Consider the following 24,036-nt stretch of genomic DNA (forward strand, 5'->3'; position numbering starts at 1 on the left):
AACTGTTCCCTTTCCCCTGGCCGGCCTCTGCTGGGAATGGTACGCTGTGGCCTGAGCCAGTTATTGAAAAATAATTATTTACACACTACTCTAAGCCTGCCTTGTCCATGGAGCCAGCCCCAACTCCCTCCTGGGAGAAGAACATGTTGACGCATATTGAACTCCTACTGTTTGCTGGCATTTTATGCAGATAAACTCACTTCATCCTCATGACAATCCCATGATATAGATACTTTTATTATCCCCATTTTACAGATGAGGAAACTAATGCACAGAGAAGGCAACTAATTTTCCTGGGGTCTCGCAGCAAGTAAGTGGTAGCATCAGGATTTGAACCCAGAGTGTATAGTACACATGTCTATATGTACTGACTAAATATTTGTTGATTGAATTCATGGATTACCACTGTAGTATGACATTGAACAAATCTTCCTCTTTCTGAGCCTCAGTTTTTTAATCTATAAAATGGGAAACAGTACTTTCCACTTTGTAGAGCTGGTTGTGAACCCTAAATGGATGAGTTATGGTGCTGGGCTCAGTCCTGGGCCTGATGAGAGGCAAAGCCGAATGTCAGGCCGTTAGAAGTGATGATGTAACAAGAGGGACAGGCACAAAGCTGCAGGACCTAAGTTGGGGGGAGATTGGGGCTGGCTGGTGTGCAGAGGCATGGTCAGAGAAAGATGCACGACTAAGGTGCCACTCCCACAGCCTAAGGAGAGTGAGACTCACATCAATAGAAGGAAAGTGAAGAGGGAGCCCCAGACAGAGCAGACAGGAAGGGTAAAAGGTTTTGGCAATGGGAGTGACAAAGGGGTTTCCCATGGAGGACCCCATGTGGCTGGAGCATGGTGGGGAGAGAGCAGCAGGAGAGGAAACCAGGACTCCCTGGAGGCCAAAGTAGGGAGCCTGCACTTTCTCTCATGGGCCATGGGGACCCTCGAAAGGTCTGTGGGCAGCAGGGACCTGGTAAAGCCAGACTTTGAAAAAATGCCAGAGGGCCACACAGGGGGACCCTGAATGGGGAGACAGAAGGCAGGGAAGCAAGTCAACCGCTGGTCCTTAGGGATCCAGCCTGGGTGGCTGGGGTTGGCGATGGAGCCACACAGTCACTTCCTACCCAGGATTCCGGCACACCTCTGAAATCTCACTGAGCCTAACGCCAGGTGAATCTCACTCCCCAGCATCCTGTTCAAAATAACCCTGCCCCCACGGAAATCCCAAAGCAACGGCCAACAGTCAGGCTAGGCAGTGATGTGGGGCAACCCCAGCATGGCAGGAGTGATCGAGACCAGGTAGAGGAATGTAGGTTGAAGGTGTGTCCGAGGCCCAGGGAATTAGGCATTCACTGCCCTGGTCAGAGTTCAGAGATCAGCGACCAAATGATTAAGTAAGAGACAATTAGAGGGAGGCCCAGAAGGCAGGTGAAGGCAAGGCGATACCATAACCCCCAGGATCCTTACTCTCAAGAAATGGGGGCCCCTGGCTTGGGCCCTGCACTCTAGCCCTCTGCCAGCCATATCTTTCTCTCCAAATAAGAAGTTTGCAGGGTGAAGGGTCATGAATACCCAAAGTCTGAGCCTGCTTCTAAACCACATTCCATGCAGCAGGGGCCTCAGAAGTGTGGGGGAAGGTGGGATAGAGTTTGGAAGAAGCAGAGGAAAATTTATGAAGAACTGTTGCCAAATCAAACTGAACCCTGGGAAGAAAGGTGTCAACATTTTAGAAAGCATATCTGGATTTTATGGGACAAAATCGTCCCTTTTTCCTGCCTTTTTCTGCCTTTTCCATAAATACTTACAGGTTTGGTTTAGGCTTTCTGAGTTAAACTTGTGTTCCTTTTAACTGGAACACCAGGCGGAGATAGGCCAGAAGGGGGCACAGGGTGACCCAGATTTATTCGGGTCATGTGCATGCATGGAAGCAGAGTCAGAGGGGAGTGGAGTTCCATGTCCAGGACTGTGCAGCCTGATACATATCCAGGCTACAGACTGGCCCTTTCCTGTCCTGGACTGCCTCTCCCTCCACTCTCTCATTCAGCAAAGAACCCCAAGGAACTAGTTTCACTCTTGCCATCTCACTCTCTCTCTGAACCTCAGGGATTTCAATTGAGAAAAGTCATTTGCCTATCAGGGCAATGAATCATTGGAGTGTGGCCATCCATGCGTTCAACAATTATGAACAATCACCGTTCAGAGACTCCCGTAAACAAGGCAGACACAGCCCCTGCCCTCACAGGCCAAGAGGAGAGCCTTTCAATAAAGCACTGTTACTATGAAGGTAGAAGTGAAAGCATTTATTGAGTGCTCATCAAGCTCTTCTTGCACATGGATTCTTTGGATCCTTGCAGCAACCTTACACAGCAGGTTCTATCATCGCTATTCCCAGTTGAGAGAAGAGATAACGGAGGTTAAGCAGCTCACCCAAAGTCTCATGGCTAGCATGTGGCTGAGCTGGGATTTAAATCTCAGGCTCTCAGCCTGTCTGCTGTCCTGCTGCTCTAAGCAGGTAGATCCATACATAGTGTGATTGAGCCCCTCGGGTGGGAGAGTCTGGGAGGCTTCCTGGAGGAAGTGACAGTTGATCAAGAGAAGGAGCGGGTGGACAGAGTGTTCAGGCAGGGGGAACAGTGTGTAGGAAGGGAGCTATATTCTCTGTGCTTAGTCATTCAATCCTATTTGGGACCTCTTGGTCTATAGTCCGTTAGGCTCCTCTGTCCATGGGATTCTCCAGGCAAGAATACTGGAGTGGGTAGCCATGCCCTCCTCCAGGGGATCTTCCCAACCCAGCGATTGAACCCAGGTCTCCTGCATTGCAGGTGGATTCTTTACCAGCTGAGCTACCCAGGAAGCCCATTCTCAGACCCTATCAGGGAACAAAAGAAGGAGGCATGGGGAAGACTGGAGAGGGGTTGCTAGCGGGGTCGGGGGGGTGGTGGGCATGCGGCTACAAGCAGGGAAATCCACAGCTGCTGTCACCTCACCCCCAATCTGTGACAGCCTCAGACAATGTCCCCCTGGACAATATTGCCATGCCTGAAACACACCTTTGGATCAAACCGTGCTTGCTCCCCTTGGGGTTTCCCTAGGCTGGCAAGGAAGACAGACAAGGCAAAGTGAAGAGACAGGAGGTGGATAGGTTACGGGCTGCCCTTCCAGCTGTGTGCCCTTCCTGTCTCCCTGGGATCTCTGCTCATTTCATCCCAGGGGCGTTGTGGGTTCACAGGGAAAGCTTGGGGAAGGAGTAGGGTTTGCACACACTGGGATGAGGGAAACAGCCGGAGCATAGAAGAATCCGAAAAGAGGCAGCAAGCCTGATTGGCAAGGGCCAGGCTGGGAACAGCATGCAGTGCCAGGAATTTGAACTTGAGTGACGGGGAGCCAGCGAAGGTGGCTGATCAGGGGAGAGAGCCAGGACAGGAGCTGGCCTTGGGCAGCTGGCTTGTCCTCGGCTCTTCCTGCCTCCCCGGCCAGTGCTTCCAGCTCAAGGGGGCCCTCCCAGCCCCTCGCAGGAGAGACAAAGTGTGGGCCTTGCCTCCGCCTGCCAGGGACCGGAGCCAAGAGCCCTCAGCAGCTCGGAAGGGGGCCATGTGCGGGCCCGCCAGGAGCCCTGGAAGAGGAATGTGGCCTAATTAATTCTCCAAAGCTCAGAGGGCCTCGCCTTGTGGGAGCAGCTGCCAGGACAGGCCTGCCAGGACGCCACAGGCCCAGCCCGTCTATCATTCAGTGCTCGGGGACAGCAGGCTGGAAGCCTGGAGACAGGGGCCCAGGGGGCCAGCCCCTTGCCTCCAGGTACACACGTGTCCTCCAGCCCCTTAACAGCAAATAGTGCGATAATAGTAATAATCGCCAACAGGCCTTGAGGGCTTAAAGTGTGTCAGACTCTGTGCAAAGCCTGTTATACTCACTTCTCATCTATTCATTACGAAGGACCAGTGACAGGGAAACTGTTACCATCTCCATTTTGCAGATGAGGAAACTGAGGGACAGATGGGTGAATTTCCCTGGCCGAAATCCTGCAATCAAAAAGCACACGCAGGGAAGCTAGGATTGGGATGTAGGCAGCCTGGGCCCCACAAGCATGTTGTCATAAGCACTGCTGAGCCAGCCCAGCGAGGACATGGAGGCCCAGGGTGGAGCGATACCTTTCCCGGGGACAGTCGACTAAAAACAGGCCCTGGGACATTGAATAGGGAAGAAAGACCACACCCCTGTCCTCTGCTTGAACTGCCTCCTCCTGAAGTTTCTCATAGGGCTTTTCCTGTCTCAGCCCGTAGGTCATCCTCAAAGACATGTGACTCGCTACTCCAGGCAGATGGGCTGGAAGAAGACATGCCGTCTCCCTGGGATCCCTGCTCATTTCATCCCGGTGGCGCTGTGGTGGCTGCACTGGCAGCTGGGCGAGGTGGTCTCACAGCTTCCTCCTAGCCCGCTTTCCATCCGTCCACGGAACACATCCCCTCCAAGGCGGGCTCTGAATGGTGCAGGGACGGCTGTACCAGGGCCTTCCAACTAGAAAGTGGCAGACCCAGGAGAAGATGGGCACACAGACTGGCCCGAAGCCAAGACTCTGCTCTTCCTCAGCAGCAGAGCAGGAGGAGGGCAGTGCAGCCACATCGCATCCCCTCTCTGGGCCTCAGTTTCTCATCTGCTGTATGGGCCTAAGAGCATTAACTGTATAGTCTTGTCCTGCATTCATGCAGGCTAAGTTGCTTCAGTCATGTCCGACTCTGTGCGATCCTGTGGACTGTAGCTCCCCAGGCTCCTCAATCCATGGGATTCTCCAGGCAAGAATACTGGAGTGGGTTGCCATTTCCTTCTCCAGGGGGTCTTCCCAGCCCGGGGATGGAACACATGTTTCTTACATCTTCTGCGTTGGAAGGCAGGTTCTCTACCACTAGGGCCACCTGAGAAGCCCCATAGTCATGTCCTGGAACTCATTCATGTGTCAAGTACTGTCCGAAGTAGTTTACTTAATTTTTAAAAATTTTCCAAAGCAAGGTTTTTTCATAGCTTTGTAACATATCACCATAAGGCTGCACCATATGCATCTGTTACTCTGTAGGTGTGTATTTTAGTTTGTCCCATTTCCCTCCAATGCAATGTTTACATGTGTGCTACATTTATACACAAATTTTATATTCATTCCTAATTCTTTTTTGCTGCATATTTTTTATGGAGACATAATTTACACCCCATAAAATCCACTCTTTTAAAGTGTACAATTCAGGGTTTTTTTTTAAATATATTCACAGTTATACAACCATCACCACTATCTAATTCCAGAACGTTTCCATCATCCCAAAAAGAAACACCTCACCTGTTAGCAGTTGCTCCCCAGATCTCACTTCCCCGGCCTCTGTACACCACAAATCTACTTTCTGTCACTATGGATTTGCCTGTTCTGGACATTTTATATCAATGGAATCATAACGTACGTGGCCTTTTGTGTACTGCTCCGTTCACTTAGCACAATGTCCTCAAGATTTGTCTATGTTGGAGCAGGTGTCGATACTTCACGCTTTTCCATGACTGAATAATATTCCCTTATAGAGACAGATCAGGCTTCCCGGGTGGCTCAGTGGTTGAGAATCCCCCTGACAATGCAGGAGATGCAGGAGATGTGGGTTTGATCCCTGGGTCGGGAAAAACCCCTGGAGAAGGAAATGGCAACCCACTCCAGTATTCTTGTCTGGGAAATCTCATGAACAGAGGAGCCTGGCAGGCTACAGTCCATGGGGTTACAAAGAGTTGAACATGACTTACAACTGAACACACACACACACACAGATCACATTTTGTTTATCCATTTGTCTGCGTTGTTTCCACTCTTTTGGCTTAAGCACTTTACTTTAGCCTTCAGTGACCCTATGGGGAGGTGCTCTCTTTTCATCATATAAACAACAAGACTGACATCCAGAGAGCTTAAGTAACCCATGCAGGTCACTTAGCTAGTGAGCGGCGGTGGTGGGCTTTGCCCCAAGAGTCTGGCTGCAGAGACAGTGGCCTCAACCACTGAGCATCACTTTCTCTTCAGTCAGAGTAAGATAGTATAAATCAGCACCCACAGCAACTGTGCCAAAAGTGGTACCCACAGGGCACTTAACAGAGGGTGGCTTTTCTCAGCAGCATTTCTGACACTGGCAGAGCCAGGGTCTGCCAGGCAGGGCCTGAAGCTGGAGCAAGAGTGTCTGGACAGCCAGTGATAATAGTGACTATCTCAGTACACGGGTGGTTCTTCCAGCAATGGGGACATCTCTCCACACTTGGTGGGGGGCCGTGGGCACTGACTCCTCTGCTGCACATCTCTGGCCTGCACCCCAGAGCCCATCTCTCCTCCCACCTCCACCTACAAAGTCATGGCTCCCCTCCTGTCCCCAAGGCCCTGACACTGAGTAACCGAGGCAGCATTCTTGGGTGAGGTCAAGGTCAGAGCTGCAGTGGAGGCTGCATGGACCCTTGAATGGGTCTCTGTCTCCTCAGGCCTCCACCTACTAAATAATTAGATAAGAAATCTTAATACTTCCTTTTTTAATTACAAAGCAATTTAAATAGGACAATATAGACACAAAGGCTTGTGGCTTTAAGATAATGAAAAGACTATAGGAACATCTAAAATAAAATGTCTCTTCTGGGCCTCCCACTCCAAGGCAACGACTCTGAGAGTGGGGTAAATAGCCTTTTTTTTTTCTATGGGTTCAGATATATGTTTTCTATCTAACGTTTTAGAGGTATTAAAAATAATGCACGGCAACATAAGTTTCTCTACTTTACAACCTTTTCTTCTCACACCAAAGGCATCTTTCCAGACCAATACAAGGCTTTTACCACCTCTTAATTTTAACAGCTCCACGTGGCCCTTGTTAAGGACAGGCAGTTGTCACTTGACTGTCCACCCACTGAAGCCTTTTGGATGGCTTGCATTTCTTGTTTTCATAAGCACACTACAGTAAGCACCTGGTTTATACATCTTTGTCTGCAGAGGACAGATTTTTAGACACGAAATTTCTAGGTCAAAGGATGAGCACATTTTAAGTATTCTGCCGAGAATGAGATTCCAATTTGCATTCTTGTTCCCACTGGGTATGAGTGCCCTTTTCCTCACAAGCCTTCCAGCACTGGGTTTTATCCATCTCTTATCGTTTGCTGCCCTGGTAGCAAAACCACTTCTTCATAAGGAATACGATGTGCAAAAGAGCTTTGCTTGATGCCACCCAGGGTGAGGAGGGTGAGGGGTCTGGAGATGCTCCAATGTCTCAATCTGTCCCCTGGTGCAAAGAACTCCTCTAGGGACTTCCAGCACTGCTCTCCAGGATTCTGTTTGGCTCTAGGGCTCTGTCTCTCAGTTCCACTCAGGGGTTGGCCCTCAGGGAGCTAAGAATGGAGGAGGGGCTGGCCAGTCTTCCTGCTCAGTTGGCCCCAGCCTCCCCTAATAGATGTGTCTTTGAGTAGGCGCTCCTGGGGACAGCATCATCATGGGAAAGCGTGTGTGCGTGTTGGGAGCGGGGGGACTCTGGGCACCTGAACCTGCAGATGTTCCTAATGGGGGAGCCTGGGGCATCCTGGTTCCCTCTCAGCCTGCCATCCAAACTCACGTTTTGGAAAAGACTGAATCTGGATCTTGCCTCTGCCCAGGTCTTGCTGTGTAGACCCAGGCAGGTCACTGTCCTTTCTGGACTCCAGGCTCCCGGCTGCCAGGCTGGGGGAATCCCTTTACAGGGTAGATGCCGAATCTGCTCCCTCTGGAGACTCCACACTGGCCACACCATGCGCATGAGTCACCCCCAAGTTGGCAGGCTGAGGGCAGGGGAGGGGCATGGAGGCAAGAGAAGGGAGGCTCGCTCCAGATGACTTTGGTGCCACATGGTGAGTCTGGCGCAGTGGAGTCTTGCCTGGCTAACGTGAGTGTGTGAGCACAGGCACACAGGGCACACCGACGTGTGAAGTGCATTCTTGTATACCGACCGGGGATCCTCCTGCTCAAGTCTGGGCATTCAGGTTTACAGCTCAGGTGATGAGTGTCCATACACAATCCATGTGTGTGCACATTCTTGTGCGTGTCAACACATACACGCATGTGTGCCTGAGTGCCCCTGAGCTTGTAAATCTTCACCTGGTTGTGGCTGCCTAGATGTGTCTGCATGAACGTGTGAAAGTGTTAGTTGCTCAGTCATGTCTGACTCTCCTCTGTCCATGGGATTTCCCAGGCAAGAATATTGGAGTGGGCTCTCTGGGGCATTTTCCCGACCCAGGGATCGAACCCTTGTCTCCTGCATTGTAGGTGGATTCTTTACTATCTGAGCCACCAGGGAAGCCCAGATGTGTGTGCACACATGTGCCTAAATCCGTGTGCATGCGTGAGGGTGCAGGTGAGCCTGCAGGATGTGCGCACACGTCTATGATTAGAGATTACGGGTGTGTGGGTGCACAAGTGTCACAAACATACACACTAATGTGTGCGTTTGTGTCTGAGCACATGTCAAAACACATGCATAGAGTATCCGTAGTGTAGATGGAGTGCGTCCACATGTATGGGTCTAGAAGGGCTTCAGTGTGCATATGGGCACAGCTATGTATGAACTATTACAGTGTAACTCTGTTGAAGTGAATACACATGAGTGTACATTTGCACCCAGGAGGGGCCACCTCAGCGTCTGCAAACTATGACATCTCCTCCAGGGCCCATCCCACCTGGCCTGGACCTCTCCCCTCAACCCACACTGAGGAACCAACAGAAGGACAGTGTCATTGCTTTAATTACAGGAAGACTAAGTATTTTAGTAATTAGTAAGTCATTATAAAGCTTACTGCTTTTAAGAACAAAAATGGCTATATTATAGATACAAAATGCATATGGAATCTGAACAAGAAGCATGGAAGTGCAGGATTTTCCACCCCAATCTGGGTGGGAGGGCTTGAAGACCAAGTATACACAGGGCTCAGGAAGGCAAGGGAGGGAGAGGCCAGAGCAGAGAGCCCCTGCCTCCATTTCCAAGGCTGTCCACACCTGACCTCCATCCCTACCTCCATCCAGCGAGATATCGTTCTGGGCCCAGAGGGCCCCAACCCTGGCCTGAGTGGAAGTCAGGGAGTGAGTGTGTCAGACCACCTCTGACAGCAACCAGTCAAGGCAAGGCCCTTCTCATTCTCCCTTCCGTGGCCTATAACTCTAAGATAGTCATACCTACCTGGGTTTTCTCAAAGAACCTCAAAATATAACCTCCAACACGTGCCTACCTCCTTCATCCTCCCAGAACAATTTCTACCTCCCACCCCCAGCTCCTGTCCTTCTCTCTTGGCCTGCACTGCCTCCTTGCCACAGGTCTGACCCACAAACTTCTACTCATTGGTCCAAAACCACGCCTGTGTCACCACCCAGCTGTACAATTGTCATCCCAGCTGGACTGTGAACTCCTGAGGTAGGGAAGGCTCAGGCATTCTTGGGTCCCCAGAGCCCACCTCAACCTGGCACAGCTTAGATATCACTCACTATCTGATTTTAGAAACTGAGATAAGAGGAGAAGAAAGGGAGAGCCCCTGGGCGCAGCAACGTTTGGTAAACACGGCAGGTCGTTGGGTGCCCCAAGACTGGATGAGTCAGCCTGACCCTTGCCCTGGAGGAGGAAGAAAAAGTGTCATTTATCAGGCTCCACCTGGTGCCAGCATCAGCCACACACTTGATCCCCACCACACACCTGAGAAGTAAGCAATATTTTTACTCCCATTTTATAGATGCAGAAACTGACCCTCACAGAAAGTGAGTCAGCAGCAGAGCTGGGACTCAAGCCTTCCTGACTCAGCACTTCCTACAGGCTCATCCCCCCAGGTTCTTTCTCTCTGCCACAAGCCCTGCCCACATTCTTGACACTTAGGAGTCTGTGGCTCTGTCCCAAGGGCTTGGAAGATGCCCTCAGAGCCTCCCTCAGGAACAGCCCTTAATCATAAAGGATTGGGGTGGTGGGTAGATACGCCAGCTCACTTGCACCATGGGTGGAGCAACTCTAAGGCTGCTTCCACACCCTCTCCCGGAGGTCTCTGGAGGGGCTAAGCCCTGTTTCCACCTGTTGCTCATTAACTTGTCTGTATTGGCTGCGCTTCCTTTCTCCCTTCCACATCTTTTATGGATCTTAGAACCACCTCGAAAATAAACTCCATGCCCTCGAATCTTAGTCCAGGTCCTCTCTGGGGACCCCAACCCAAGACCAAGGGGCAGCAGCCACAGGGACTGTGAGTCTGGGAAAGCCAGGGGGACATTCTTGCAAAGAGGCCTCGGCCACAGAGGCCCAGAGACACATGCAGGTCCAGACCCATGGGATGAGCCCTGGCAGGCGGGAGGCCAGCCTGACTGCAGCTCCAGAGCTGCACACAGTGTCAGGCTGGCGCATGAGGACGCAGGAGCACCAGGGTAAAGAGGGCACGGGTGTGAGCACAGCAGCTGATGGCAACGGGGTTTATCTCAGGGCCCAAGACCACACCCACACCTCCCTCCCTTCTGCAGAAATGGGCCTGGAACACCTGTGCCCTGGCAAGCCCTAGGGTAGACCCCGGCTGGAAAACCCCAGGGCTCCCAGCTGGCCTTCTACTGCTCAGCACCTCTGGCCTGGGTCCTGGCAGAGCAGGGAGGCTGCCTGGGGAAGGTCTTAGATGGCAAATCTGTACAATTCTGTGCCTCTCTGTCCTTCCCATTCAAGAAATGGCACAGGGCCTTGGTAGGGCCGAGGAAGTGAATGGAGGGATCCCAGCACCTCAGAGGGCCCCTGTTCTCTGACTCTGCCAGGACATAGTTTGCACACAGAACATTAGATGTGGCATATCTTGCTTCCCCACGCTTTTCAGAAGAGGGTGGGCTTCCCTGATGGCACTAGTGTTAAAGAACCTGACTGCCAGTGCAGGAGATGTAAGAGATGTGGGTTCAATCCTTGGATCAGGAAGATCCCCTGGAGGAGGACATGGCATTCCGGTACTCTTGCCTGGAGAATCCCATGAACAGAGGAGCCTGGTGGGCTACAGGCCATGGCATCGCGAAGAGTCAGACACGACTGAAGTGACTTAGTATGCACGCACATTACTTAACCCAGAGGAATCAAGTTCTAACGGTGGAAATTCAAGCATTGGAAAAGACATGGCTTGATTTTAGGAGTTGGCCTTCCCTCAAATCACACCATGTCAAATCTCAGACAGGCAGCATCATGAAGCAGAAAAGGCACAGGCTGTAGAGCCAGACAGACCTGGCTCAAATCCTTGGAGACAGAAAAGCCCCTCATCCTGAGCTTTGGCTTCCTTGGCTGTGAAATAAGTTGACAGTGTCCACTGGCGGGAGACCTGGCTTCAGTCCCTGGGTTGGGAAGATCCCCTGGAGAAGGAAAAGGCTAGCCACTCCAGTATTCTGGCCTGGAGAATCCCATGGACTGTATAGTCCATGAGGTTGCAAAGAGTTGGCACTACTGAGCGACTTTCGCTTTCACTTTCACTGGCCCCAGGTAAGCATCTTCAATCTCCTTCAGTCCTCAGTCTGGTGAGGAAGTAACTCCAGAGATGAGCAGATGGGCACTAAGGCGGCCAACTCCTGCTCAGGTGGGTCCAGAGTGATTCAGAAGCCTGCTGCCCCCTGCCAGGGGCCTCTGAGGCTGGGCTGTGCCCTGTCCACTTCACCCTCCCCCTGTGTGGCCCAGCCCTGACCCGAGACTCACCCACTGCCCGGTTTCGGCACCTGGCCCACAGTTAGCCAGGGCTGGGTCTTCAGTATCAACATTCCTCTGGGATAAATACCTTTGGCCTCAGGAATGCTGGGAACTGGGCCAAGAGGTCAAAGGGCCTGGACTTTATCCTGAGAAGCTCTTAAAGCCTCACAGCACCTAGACGAGGCAGGCGTAGCCCAGTCATAAAGAGAAACTGAGAGCCACTGATTTCATCCAAGAAAAGAAACCAGGGGCCTCCTTGGTTATCCTCCATAAGAATCAGGACAGCAGAAGATGAAAAAAATGGACTCAAAGCAAGCAACAGACTGGAAATTCCACTTCTGGGTATTTACCCCAAAGGAGTGCCTAGATATGTTCATCTGAAGATACATACAAGGTTGTTCACAGCAGCATTGTTTATAATAGTCTCATACTAAGTGAAGTAAGCCACAAACAGAAAGACAAATATATGATTTTCCTTATATGGGGTATAAGTGATACCCCATATATCGCTTATACAAATGATAAAAATGAACTTATTTGATGAAAAAAATGATACAAATGAACTTCTTTGCAAAACCGAAACAGACTCACAGAGAACAAACTATGGTCACTGGAGGGAGGAGTTGGACATCAGCATGTACACACTGCCGTGTTTAAAATAAATAACCAACAGGGACCTGGTGTATAGCACAAAGAATTCTGCTCAATACAGTAATAACCTAAATGAGAAAAGAATTTGAGAAAGAATAGATGTATATATATGGGCAACTAAATCACTTTGCTTTACATTTCAAACTAACACAACATTGTTAAATAACTATAGGTAGGTAGGTAGATTTAGTTGCTAAGTGGTGACCGAATCTTGCCTGCCAGGTTCCTCTGTCCATGGGATTCTCCAGGCAAGAATACTGGAGTGGGTTGCCATTTCCTTCTCCAGGGATCTTCCCGACCCAAGAATTGAACCTGAGTCTCCTGCACTGCAGTCAGATTCTTTATCAACTGTGCTATGAGGGAAGAAAACTCCTTAATGTAATTAACTATAGTTAACATAATTAGTGAGTGAAGTGAAAATTGCTCAGTCACGTCTGACTCTTTGCAACTCCGTGGACTATACAGTCCATGAAATTCTCCAGGCAAGAATACTGGAGTGGGTAGCCTTTCCTTTCTCCAAGGGATCTTCCCTTAACTAGAAGTTAATTAACTAATTAGAAGTAAATATAATTAACTATACTCCAATATAAAATTTAAATATATACTAGAATGTTCATAGCAGCACTGTTTATAATAGTCTCAAACTGGAAACTATGCAAAAGGGCAGCAACAGTAGAATGAATAAGTAAATTGATCCCTGGTGGCTCAGATGGTAAAGAATCTGCCTGCAATGCAGGAGACCTGGATTCAATCCTTGGGTCAGGAAGATCCCCTGGAGAGGGGAAGGGCAACAAACTCCAGTATTTTTGCATGGAGAATTCCACAGACAGAGGAGCCTGGTGGGGTCCTTGGGGTCAAAAAGAGTTGGATACAACTGAGCAACTAACACTTTCTTTCTTCAGATTGAACTACAACTGATAAAATCATACGGATGATCTTACAAATGAAACAAGATTCCATCCTTTAAGATTCCGTATGTCTATATCTATATCCATGTATATCTATATATCTCCAGTTTTAGTGGTGCCAGAACTCAGCAAAGTGATTTCCCTTGGGGGAATGAGGGCAGGCAGTGACTGAAAGGGAACTGGAAGGGAGCCTTTGGAGAAGCAGTCATGTTCCATTTTTTGATATAGCTTCAGGGTGCATGGGTGTTCTTGTTTTGGGAAAATCCTTCAAGTTGTACATTTATGATCTGTACACTTTTCTATATGAATACTATGCTCTTGAATCTTGTGTTGGAATCTTAGCGATATGCCCTCTTCTACGTATGGCCTCTTTTGTGCAACATTGTATTTTTGACATTCATCCATGTTGTGACATGTAACAAGATTTCTTCTTTTTCACTGCCATGTAGTATTCTATTACCCGAATAGACCACAATGTGTTCATCCATTCTACTGTTGATGGAAGGTGGGTTGTTTATGGTCTAGGAGCTATTACAAATTAGTGCTGCTTTGACCATTTTTTGTACCTGAGTTTTGATGAATAAATGTACATATTTCTGCTAGGGGTATACCTAGGGGCGGGATGGCTAGCTCATAGAATATATACATCTTCAGCTAACGGCACCCCACTCCAGTACTCTTGCCTGGAAAATCCCATGGATGGAGGAGCCTGGTAGGCTGCATTCCATGGGGTTGCTAAGAGTCGGACACGACTGAGCAACTTCACTTTCACTTTTCACTTTCATGCATTGGAGGAAGAAATGGCAACCTACTCCAGTGTTCTTGCCTGGAGAATCCCAGGGACAGTGGGGCCTGGTGGGCTGCAGTCTATGGGGTCGCACAGAGTCGGACACGACTGAAGCGACTTAGCAGCAGCAGTAATGCTTTGGAAGGAATGGTGCTAAAGCTGAAACTCCAGTATTTTGGGCACTTCATGAGAAGAGTTGACTCATTGGAAAAGACTCTGATGCTGGGAGAGATTGGGGGCAGGAGGAGAAGGGGACGACTGAGGATGAGATGGCTGGATGGCATCACCGACTCGATGGACGTGAGTTTGAGTGAACTCAGGGAGTTGGTGATGGACAGGGAGGCCTGGTGTGCTGCGATTCATGGGGTCTCAAAGAGTCGGACACAACTGAGTGACTGAACTGAATTGAACTGAACTGAATGATTTTCCAAAATGTTTTACCATTTTGGACTTCCATCAGCTGTGTATGGCAGCCTCATATTCTCACTAGCACAAGCACAAGCATGCTTTGTCTTGTAGCCATTCAGGCAGGTGTGGGATAATTTGCATTTCCCTGCTGCCTAGTGAAGTTGAGCACCTGTCTTAGTTTGGGTTCCCTAGGTGGCGACCCTGAGACAAGGATTTGAGAGCAAGAAGTTTCTTGGCAGGTGTGTTCGTCTCCTAAGGCTGCTATAACAAAATACCATAGACTGGTGTCAAAACAACAGACCTTTATTTTCTCACAGTTCTGAGGCTAGAAGACCAAGGTCAAGGTGCCATCCACGTTCGTTTCTGGAGAGGCCTCTCTTCCTGCCTTGCAGATGGTTACCTTCTCACCGAGTCCTCACATGGTTGCTTCTCTGTGCATGTATAGAGAGGCGGAGCAATATTTCTGGTGTGTCTTTCTCTTGCCTTCAATGTAAGGACACCATTAGGGCCTCAGGCTTATGACTTGGTTTAAACCTTAATTATCTCCCTAAAGACCTGATCACCAAATACAGTCACTTGGGAAGGTAGGGAGACGTGATTCAGTCCATCATAGCAGGCGATCCTAGGAAAACTCACAAGGGAGTGAAGAAGTGACAGCATGCGGGAGGAGGCTCTGGAAGTGCGTGTCCACAAGCCAGTTGCCACCCTGGGCATCTGGAGTTGAATCCCACGGGGAGATTCTGAGAAACCACGTAAACCACGCCCTCGAGAGTTATCCCACTCAGGGCGCCGGGGAGGTGGACTTCTATACATCGACTCCTGCCGGTCACTGGTTGAGGCCTATTTCAAAGTATGGGGGTGTGGGGTGGGGGCGGTGATGTTAGCTCCCTGGTGCCTCCCAGGCTCACAGAAGCCCTGAGGCTCGGAGCTGCGGGTACACAGGCCACAGCACGTCCTCACATGCTAGTAACGGTCGAATCCTCACTTGAGTGAAGTGGTTACTCTTTTGAAGCTGAGTTTTGAAGGATGTATACAGATGGGCCAGGCAGGAGACAGCATTCCAGCAGAGGGAACGGTGTGGACAAAGGCCTGGAGAGAGAAATCATGCTGTCCAGTCTGGGGATGTACAGGGAAGGGGAGAGGGATGAGTCCGAGGCAGGGTCAGCAGAGACTGTACCCTGAAGGTCCAATGAGATGAGGCACCATCCATGTGCATATCTGCTCAGACACCCAAGCTGGGCCATGTACTGGAGACCATCTCAGAATGTGGTCTTCCAGGGCCCCCAGTCCTCTGACTCTCCCAAATCCTGACTATGTACTGCAAGCACCACTGAATGCCAGAATGTCTCCCATAGCCAGAGACATAGACGAAGTTCCCAGCAGAGAGGCTGCAAGCCAGGTCGGGGCCGGAGCAAGGACAAAGGGACCAGCGTTCCCAGGGCAACAGAGGCTCAGGCCACAGGATGGGCATCAGAGAAGTCAAGGCAGATCTCAAGGTTGACATTAACAAAGGACCTTGAGCTAAGGTATGGGGTCCTGAAGCCCTGAGAAAGGCCCACTTATACTCACCCCCATGCCACCTGAGTTCAGACTGTGCTGATCCTCCTCAGTGTCCTCCCAGGTCCGAAAAGCTGTGCATGTTTACACTGTCTGCAGAGCCTAAACCAGGAAGGCAGAGGGTCAGGGAGAGGCGGGCCCAGGGCTGTGGGCTTGGATGAGAACCCCCTAACCACCATTTTGACCTGAGGGGAACTGGGAAGTGGGAACCTAAGACAGGTCTGAGCAGGCTCTGACTGCTCTGCAGAGCTATCAGCTTGGAGTCCAGCCACATCCAGTTCTGTATCCAAATAACAGGCATCTCATCTGCAGAAGTATAACCTGGCAGGGCCCAGGCATCGTGAGTATCTGTCAGTCCAGCCACACTTTGGCAAGTCATGTCCCCCCTACTAATCCTGCTCTGTGTGGCTTGGGTGGGGCAGTCTCCCCACACCCAGGCGGCGGGCTTGTGAACCATGCCTGGCCAACCATGTCCCCACCCCCAGGTGCCGTGATTGACTCAAGGATAAACCCAGGACCCTACCCAGGCCAACAGGAGTCTCCCTTGAGACTTTTACTAGCGATGTCTGGAAACTCTCTCATCTGCTGAGATCCTGAGCTGTAAAGAAGAGATGGGAACAGCTGGTGGACAGCTTGCAAGATAGAGAAAATCTGCCCAGAATAAAAGAAAGAAAGAAAAAAAAAAAAAAAAAAAGGCAGGCCTAGCTGGAAGATGGAGAGAGAGAGAAAGAGTCTTTGTGGTGTCAATTAAACACCTGGGTGCAGCATGTCTGAAGTTCCTGGACTCCTCATTTGCATGAGCCAACACATTTCCTGCTGCGTTTATGTTTCATCATGGTTTCTGATGCTTGCAGTCTGAAAGGATCTGATGAAAATACTGGGTGAGAACACAACCAGTGTTCCTTTCTGCACCTTCATATCTCAGAGATGTGCACGGAGTTTCTTTAAAAAGGGCCTTTGCGATTGGAATGTTGCAGTGAGGCCAAGATCCCTGTCATGCTGCCCTTCTTTGCCAAATGACAACTAACTGACTCAAAGTGGAGTAAACACTGCCAACAGCTTACATTCAAGAGTTCAGGATGCTACTCCCACTGGAAGACCTGTCCTGGAAAGCTGCCCTCTGCCTGACTCCCCAGAGTATTCTGGAAGGTGCATTTTTCTGACCAACAGTCAGGATTAATTACTTTTTCATTTGTTGAAATATGGGGGTCAGAGTTATATAGACTTAAGAGAGAGGGAAGAAAATAGTGCATTTTTGCAACTCCAGCCTGAATGGGCAATATTGCACGTTGCACGACTTGATTTGTTTAATTCAATGAAGCTCGACAATCCACCCAAATGTGTTTAACCATAGGGGTTTGGTTAAATAAATTATAATATATGGATTAAAAAAGAAGTAAGGTAGCTCTGAAATATACCATCATAAAAATATGTCTCATGTATGAAGTGTTAAGTGCACTTTGCACAATCACACCTCAATAAAGTGAAGTTTTTTCAAAAATCAATTTGCCCAATTATATGTATAACATATGCCCATTAAAAAATAATACAACAGTCCTATAACTTGCAAAAGTTTGTCATTTATATGATTAGGTGGGGGAGGTGGGCAGGAAAGGAAGGCGAAAACAATTTGCAATTAAAGTAACTCACTCTCCTTGGATGATTCAGTCCATGCCAGCTTTAGTTCCCTATCAGAGCTATTTCCCCTTCACAAGCTATTTCCCAAGACGGAAAGAAGTATAAGCTTGGGAGGCTATGAACTAGAAACTTGGGCGTCTAAGAACTAGAAGCTGGGATGTCTTTAGGACTTCAGGGAAGAGTTCCTCCCTGGCCTCACATCTCTCTTGTAAGAATGCCTCATCCTATGGGTTCAGAGTCTCAGTTTTCATCCCAGCTGCCATTACCTGTGCAGCAGGCAGAGCCCAGGGCTGATTTTAACCTTGCAAAGACTGTAGACGCTCCAGAAGAGGAGTGCTGATCAGGATCCCTGCAGTCTGGCTAGGACTTGGGGACATTGTGACCCTGTCCAGGGTCCTGACTGGCAAGTGACACACCAGAACTCAGTGGCTTTCTGTGTCCCCTGAGGGGCTGGGAAATCAAGGCAACCCCTTCGCATCACACAGGAGACAAGCGTGAGACTAGAGGGTACCATTCCTGGTCTTCTCTCTGCCTGAACACTCTGTAGTGGCTTGAATGCTGACCCCTCAGATGATATGTCCACATCCGAACTCCTAGAACTTGTGGATGTGAATTGGCCAAAGGGTCTTTGCAGATACGGGGCTGCCCTGATAGCTCAGTTGGTAAAGAATCCATCTACAATGCGGGAGATCCCGGTTCAATTCCTGGGTCGGAAAGATCCCCTGGAGATGGGATAGGCTACCCACTCCAGTATCCTGTTATTCCCTTGTGGCTCAGCTAGTAAAGAATCCGCCTGCAATGCAGGAGACCTGGGTTCGATCCCTGGTTGGGAAGATCCTTGGAGAAAGGAAAGGCTGCCCACTCCAGTATTCTGGTCTGGAGAATTCCATGGACTGTACAGTTTATGGGGTTGAAAAGAGTCGGACACGACTAGTGACTTTCACTTTCTTTGCAGATATAATTAAATTAGGTCTCAAGATGAGATCATCCTGAATTATCTGGTGGGGGGAGGCTCTAAACCCAATGACAAGTGGCCTTTCAAGAGAAAGTCCAAGGAAGATGTGACATAGAAGAGATGAGAGATGACTCAGAGGAGAAGAATATGTGAAGACAGAGGCAAAGACTGGAGTGATGGAGCCATACAAAATGCCACCAACTACCAGACACCAGAAGAGGCAAGTAACAGGCTGCCCCCTAGGGCCGGAGCATAGCCCTGCCAGTACTGAGATTTCAGACTTCTGGCCTCCAAAACTGTGAAAGAATAAATTTTTAAACCACTTGTTACGGCAACCCAAGAAACTCATGCACATTTCCTGCTCTCCTTTCTACTCTACTGTGGGTATGGACCAAATAGCCCTCCAGACAGCATCCTACAGAGTTCTAGAAGTGGGCAGAAGTCCCCTCTGGGGTTTCTAGCTTTTCTACAACCGCTCCCAGGCTGGGGCTCAGAGAGAAGGGTGAGGCACAGGCAGCCTCTTGGCATCACTCTTTCCTCCTACGAATCTGTTTTTCCAGCTCTCTAATGGCTCCTCTGAGAAATGGAAGCTCTGCCTACATTATTCCGAGCTGGGCAGGCATTTCACCCTGCACTGCACCATAAATTCTTTCTACCCGTGCCTTACAGTAAAACTCCATGTTCAGTCCTCCAAGTTTGCGCCTGGCATCTGCAGGAAGTCCTGGGAGCAGACAACTCTGCTTTCTCTCTTATAGTAGGTGCTGCTGATTCTCTACCCACCTTCTCTTTCCCTGCTCCATCTCTTTAAAATGACCCAGTTTTCATTCCGGAGTCCATCTTGCCCTTACATCACCCACGTGCTTCAGGTGAGGCTAACCCCAACCTCAGCTCTGGGGGCTGCTCTAACTGGTGGCATGGAATCTATCCCACGTGGTCCAGAAACCCAAGCCTGAGTGCCAGTGCAGGGCACCTCTCCGGCCACAGAAACAGGCATGCAACACCAGCCATGATGCCAAGGGAAATATACTGGGACCTGCTGGAAACAGGTATTTCCTTGCTGTTAGAAGGATCCACCAGAAGGGACATGTTCTCCTTTTCCCTTGGTGTCCTGGTGGTGAATGTCTGGCAATTCTGAGGGGAGCCAACCCCAGGATGAAGCCATCAGACAGAGCATAGCCAAGGGGCTGCTGAGTTCTAGGCCAGAGTTGCTGGATTAAGCCAGTCCTGAAGCCCACCCTGTCTCTGGAATCTGGTTACCTGAGCCAATACATCTCATTGTTGAAGCCACTGTGTCTTAGACTTACTGTTACCTGCATCCCAAAGCATCTTGCCAATATACCACTTGCCACAGCCAGTTTTTTAAGACTACTGTCCTGTTATGGGTTTTGAGATCCTATTTTGGGAGTCAAAAGCTAACTAAGCATTGTTCCTTATTCCTCTTACATTATTATTGTAGCAATTTTTAATCCTCCCTAAGGCAGATGGATGCCTCTGGCTCAATAGGAGGAAAATTCACATAAGGAAGCTTGAGAAAAAATACACGTTACTGTATTTCAAAGAAATGATCCACATTACCCTAACATTCACACAAAAAACCTGGGGGAAGAACTTCTAAACTGTGAGCAGGAGCAGCTGAAGAGGACTTGGGGGATATGTGTCTCCCTTTCTAGGCTAGTATCACTGTAATGTTTGAATTTCTAGAGTAAGCATGTATTACACTTGTAATTTAAAATCCTGAGGATTAGAGTCATCTGAGGCATCCAGAATTCCCCAGGTACCGTCCATGGCTCAGCTGTCAATCCTGCAGAAAGTTTATTTGTGGATCAGAGCAATGACTTAAGAAGAATAGTCACAATGTTTCTTTACAATTTAGACTTTTTGTTTCAACAGCGTACACTGATCTAGCTGAGTGCATGTTCCCCGCCACAGGAAACCCTTGCCAAATCTGTGCCAAGTGGTAGTTAACAGGACTTTGGTGTCTCCTGGGGTCAGGAGAGGGGCTGCAGCTCTGAGTCAGCCACAGTCTGCCTCCTCCCTTCCACCCCAGGATCTCTGGCACAAAGCACCCATGCCTCTGTGAGGTCTGAAGGGCCTCCTTGCAAACTCCAATCCTGTGTTTATGCTCCTCCTGCAAGAAGGATGCCACCTCCTCCTTGGACAGAGATGAGGACCTTCAGTATCTCCAGAGGGGTCTCCAGACTCTGGGGGCCAGAGACCACAGCCCAGACCCCAGTGCCCCGAGAGCCCCCTGCTCTGCCCCAGGGTCCCCGTCACTCCCTAGGGGTTCTCTTCTCGGCTTAGTCCTGATGCAATCTCCAAGCTCAACTGGCCTGTCTCTGTCATTTCCCCCAAGCTGATAAAGCCAGAAACCTCAGAGTGAGTGGAAAGAGCCTCTGCCCTGACCAGAAGAAACCGCAGGGCTGACCCCATACCCCACAGTAAGAGCTGGAGAGGCTGGGCTCTGGGCTCAACGCCTGGGGAGAGGAGGAAGAAAGATGAAAGAGCTGAAGAAAAGACCATTTGCTATCACCCGCTCACACCTGTCCACCACTCTCTCTTCCCTGGATCTTTCCCTGTGCTTGGTCCCTGGACTCTGTCCCTCTCTAAAGCTTCTGGCTCCAGGATCAGAAAAAGCCTCAGTGCGAGCCTCAGTTCTAGAATCTCAACTCTCAGAAAGGCTAGTATAGGGGGCCTCAGCACTCCCCTGCCCAGACATGCCTGGGGTAGGTCTGGGATTCCTTCATGCTCACCTCCTCCATTAAGGGCTGGGCACCCACTAGAAGGCATCCTGTTCCCCATGGGTATCCAGAACCCTCAAATGTCCCAAACCTCCTCATCCACCCTCACCTCTGCCTGGATGGGCAGTAGATACCCCAGGTCTCTTGCCCCAGTCAGACCCCTATGCACCAGGCCCTGTGCTGGGCATCAGGTTCAGAGATGAGGCAGGTCCCTGCTGCAGGACAGTGGGGGGCAGGGGACAGCAGGTGGGCCAATGGCCAGATGAAAGCAGTCACAGTAACTGCCAGCTGCTCGGCCCGATGCCAGCTGGGGACGTGATATTGAATGGTCACGAGCCCCTTCCCCAACAAGCAGTTCAAGTTCCCAGCAGTGGTCTGTACAGAAGCCCTCGCCAGATGCAGCATCGCTCAGAGAGGTCCTCCTGGTTCGCAGGATTTAACAAGTAACCCCTGCTCCACGGTCCTATCGCCCTCTAGCATTACGTGCTCGATTTGCTCTTCCAGTCACCCACTCCCATCACTGGAGTGTAAGCTCTTGGAGGCAGTATCTGGGTCATTCTTACACCCCAGACCCTGGGATGCTGTCTGGGCACTCACAGTGTATTTGTGGGTACTGGATGTGCATGAAAGGTGGTTGCTGGATTCTTGTCCCTCCTTCTACCCTATCAGTCACCTAGCCAAACCACCCCCAAGACCTGCAGAAGCTGTCTCTTCTGTTCTGTCATCTCTCCTCCTCGCCCTCCCCAGACTCTAAACCCAGCCTCCCCAGCCCTTCCTTGGTATTTCTTAATCTCTAACTGCTGCTGCTGCTAAGTCGCTTCAGTCATGCCCAACTCTGTGCAACCCCATAGATAGCAGCCCACCAGGCTACCCCGTCCCTGGGATTCTCCAGGCAAGAACACTGGAGTGGGTTGCCATTTCCTTCTCCAATGCGTGAAAGTGAAAAGTGAAAATAAAGTCGCTCAGTTGTGTCTGACTCATAGCGACCCCATGGACTGCAGCCTACCAGGCTCCTCCGTCCATGGGATTTTCCAGGCAAGAGTAATGGAGTGGGTTGCCATGCTTTCTCCGCCTAATCTGTAAGCCCAGTTCAAACGTCACCTCCTCTGTGAAGCCAGCTCAGATCCCTTTGTGGGCACATTGCCTGTCACATGATCCTACTGGGCGCTGCAGCCACGTGTTTATGTGTCTGCGGCCCCCGCCCCCACCACCACCTCCACTGCTGAACAGAAGATCTTCAGAACTGGGCTGGGGCCCAGGTCTCTGCGTCCAGGGCTTCTACAGAGACCAGGGCTGGGCATAATATCAGAGCTCAGGAACGATCTGTCAGATGAATAAAGGAGTGAGTGGAGAAATGAATGGATGAGCCCCCGTTAGTGAGGGATACGTGAAGGAGCAGGCGGATGCATGAATGAGCAAGGGAAGAAGCTACCGAGTGAATGAGTCAGTGACTTGGGGTGGGGGGGAGGGGGAGTGAGCCTGTGAAGGAGAGAGAGCCGTGAGGGTTTCAGTCCGCTCCAGCAGCCCTGGCAGCAGCCAGCCCCCGCCACCCCTGGGCCTGAGCTCCGTGCCAACCAGACCTCCCGATGCCTCCTCCCAGAGCCAGCTGCCGTCAGCACCGCTCAGCACGCGCTCCCGATGCTGGCCAGCCCCTGCGCTGGGCCATGAATCAGACAGGGCACTGCCCCAGGGCTCCCAGGACCCGGGGCAGACAGACAGCCTCATAAATAAACCCGATGCCCTGCTGGGCAGACATGTGTTCCAGCAGTGCAGTGAGCTCAGGGTTGGCTCTGGAGCCGGGGCTGGCAGGGCAGAGCCTGATGGAGAAGCCTGGGAGAGCCTCAGGAAGAGGGACCTCAGGGCTGGGCCTGGAGGAGAAAGGGCACCCGGGGCAGGAGGGCTGGCAGCAGCCAAGGCACAGTGGCTTCGACAGACACAGGAGTGCAGGGGGAGGGCGTGGTGGAGGTGGGAACATGGGGAACGCAGGGCCTGAGTGGTGGGGTCAAGAAGTTGGGATTGGCAGAGCCAGGGCTGGGGACACAGCAGGATGTAAGCAGAGTGGGGCACAAGGACTGCGGGCTGGCGGTGCTGTATCTCAGAAGGAAAGATGGGAGGCTATGGGGAACAGGTCTGTGAGTTTCTAGGGCGCTCAGGGCTGTGTCCTGCTATAGCTGTTGCATAATTGAGCTTCTGGCTTCTCTCCACAAAGTCACCATCATCCTCCCAGCCCTAATACTCACCACCAGCAGCTTGAGGCTTTGGAGCACCCAAATTAGGGAGGTTACTTTGGTGAGAACACTTCCAAGTGGGTGTTTTTAAGCCAAGATTGTTTTATAATGGTTCAGATCATGGGGAAGATCCTGGGGTTTCTGAAGCAAATCAGGGAATTTCAGAATTTGACAGGAAACCTCCCAGTTGAATGGGTGGAGGCCACCAATTCAAAGATGCTGAGCATCCTACAGTGCACAGGACAGCCCTTCACGACAAAGAATGACCTAGTCTAAGAGATCAATCGTGCCATGGTGTTCAACTCTTTGCAACCCCATGGACTGTAACCCTCCAGGCTCCTCTGTCCATGGGATTCTCCAAGGAAGACGACTGGAGCGGGTTGCCATTCCCTTCTCCAGAGGATCTTCCCAACTCAGGGATCAAACCGGGTCTCCTGCATCACAGGCAGATTTTTTACCTCTGAGCCATTGGGAAAGCCCAGTGTCGAG

Source organism: Bos taurus, chromosome 3, assembly GCF_002263795.3.
Source record: "Bos taurus isolate L1 Dominette 01449 registration number 42190680 breed Hereford chromosome 3, ARS-UCD2.0, whole genome shotgun sequence".
NCBI classification, from domain to species: domain Eukaryota; kingdom Metazoa; phylum Chordata; class Mammalia; order Artiodactyla; family Bovidae; genus Bos; species Bos taurus.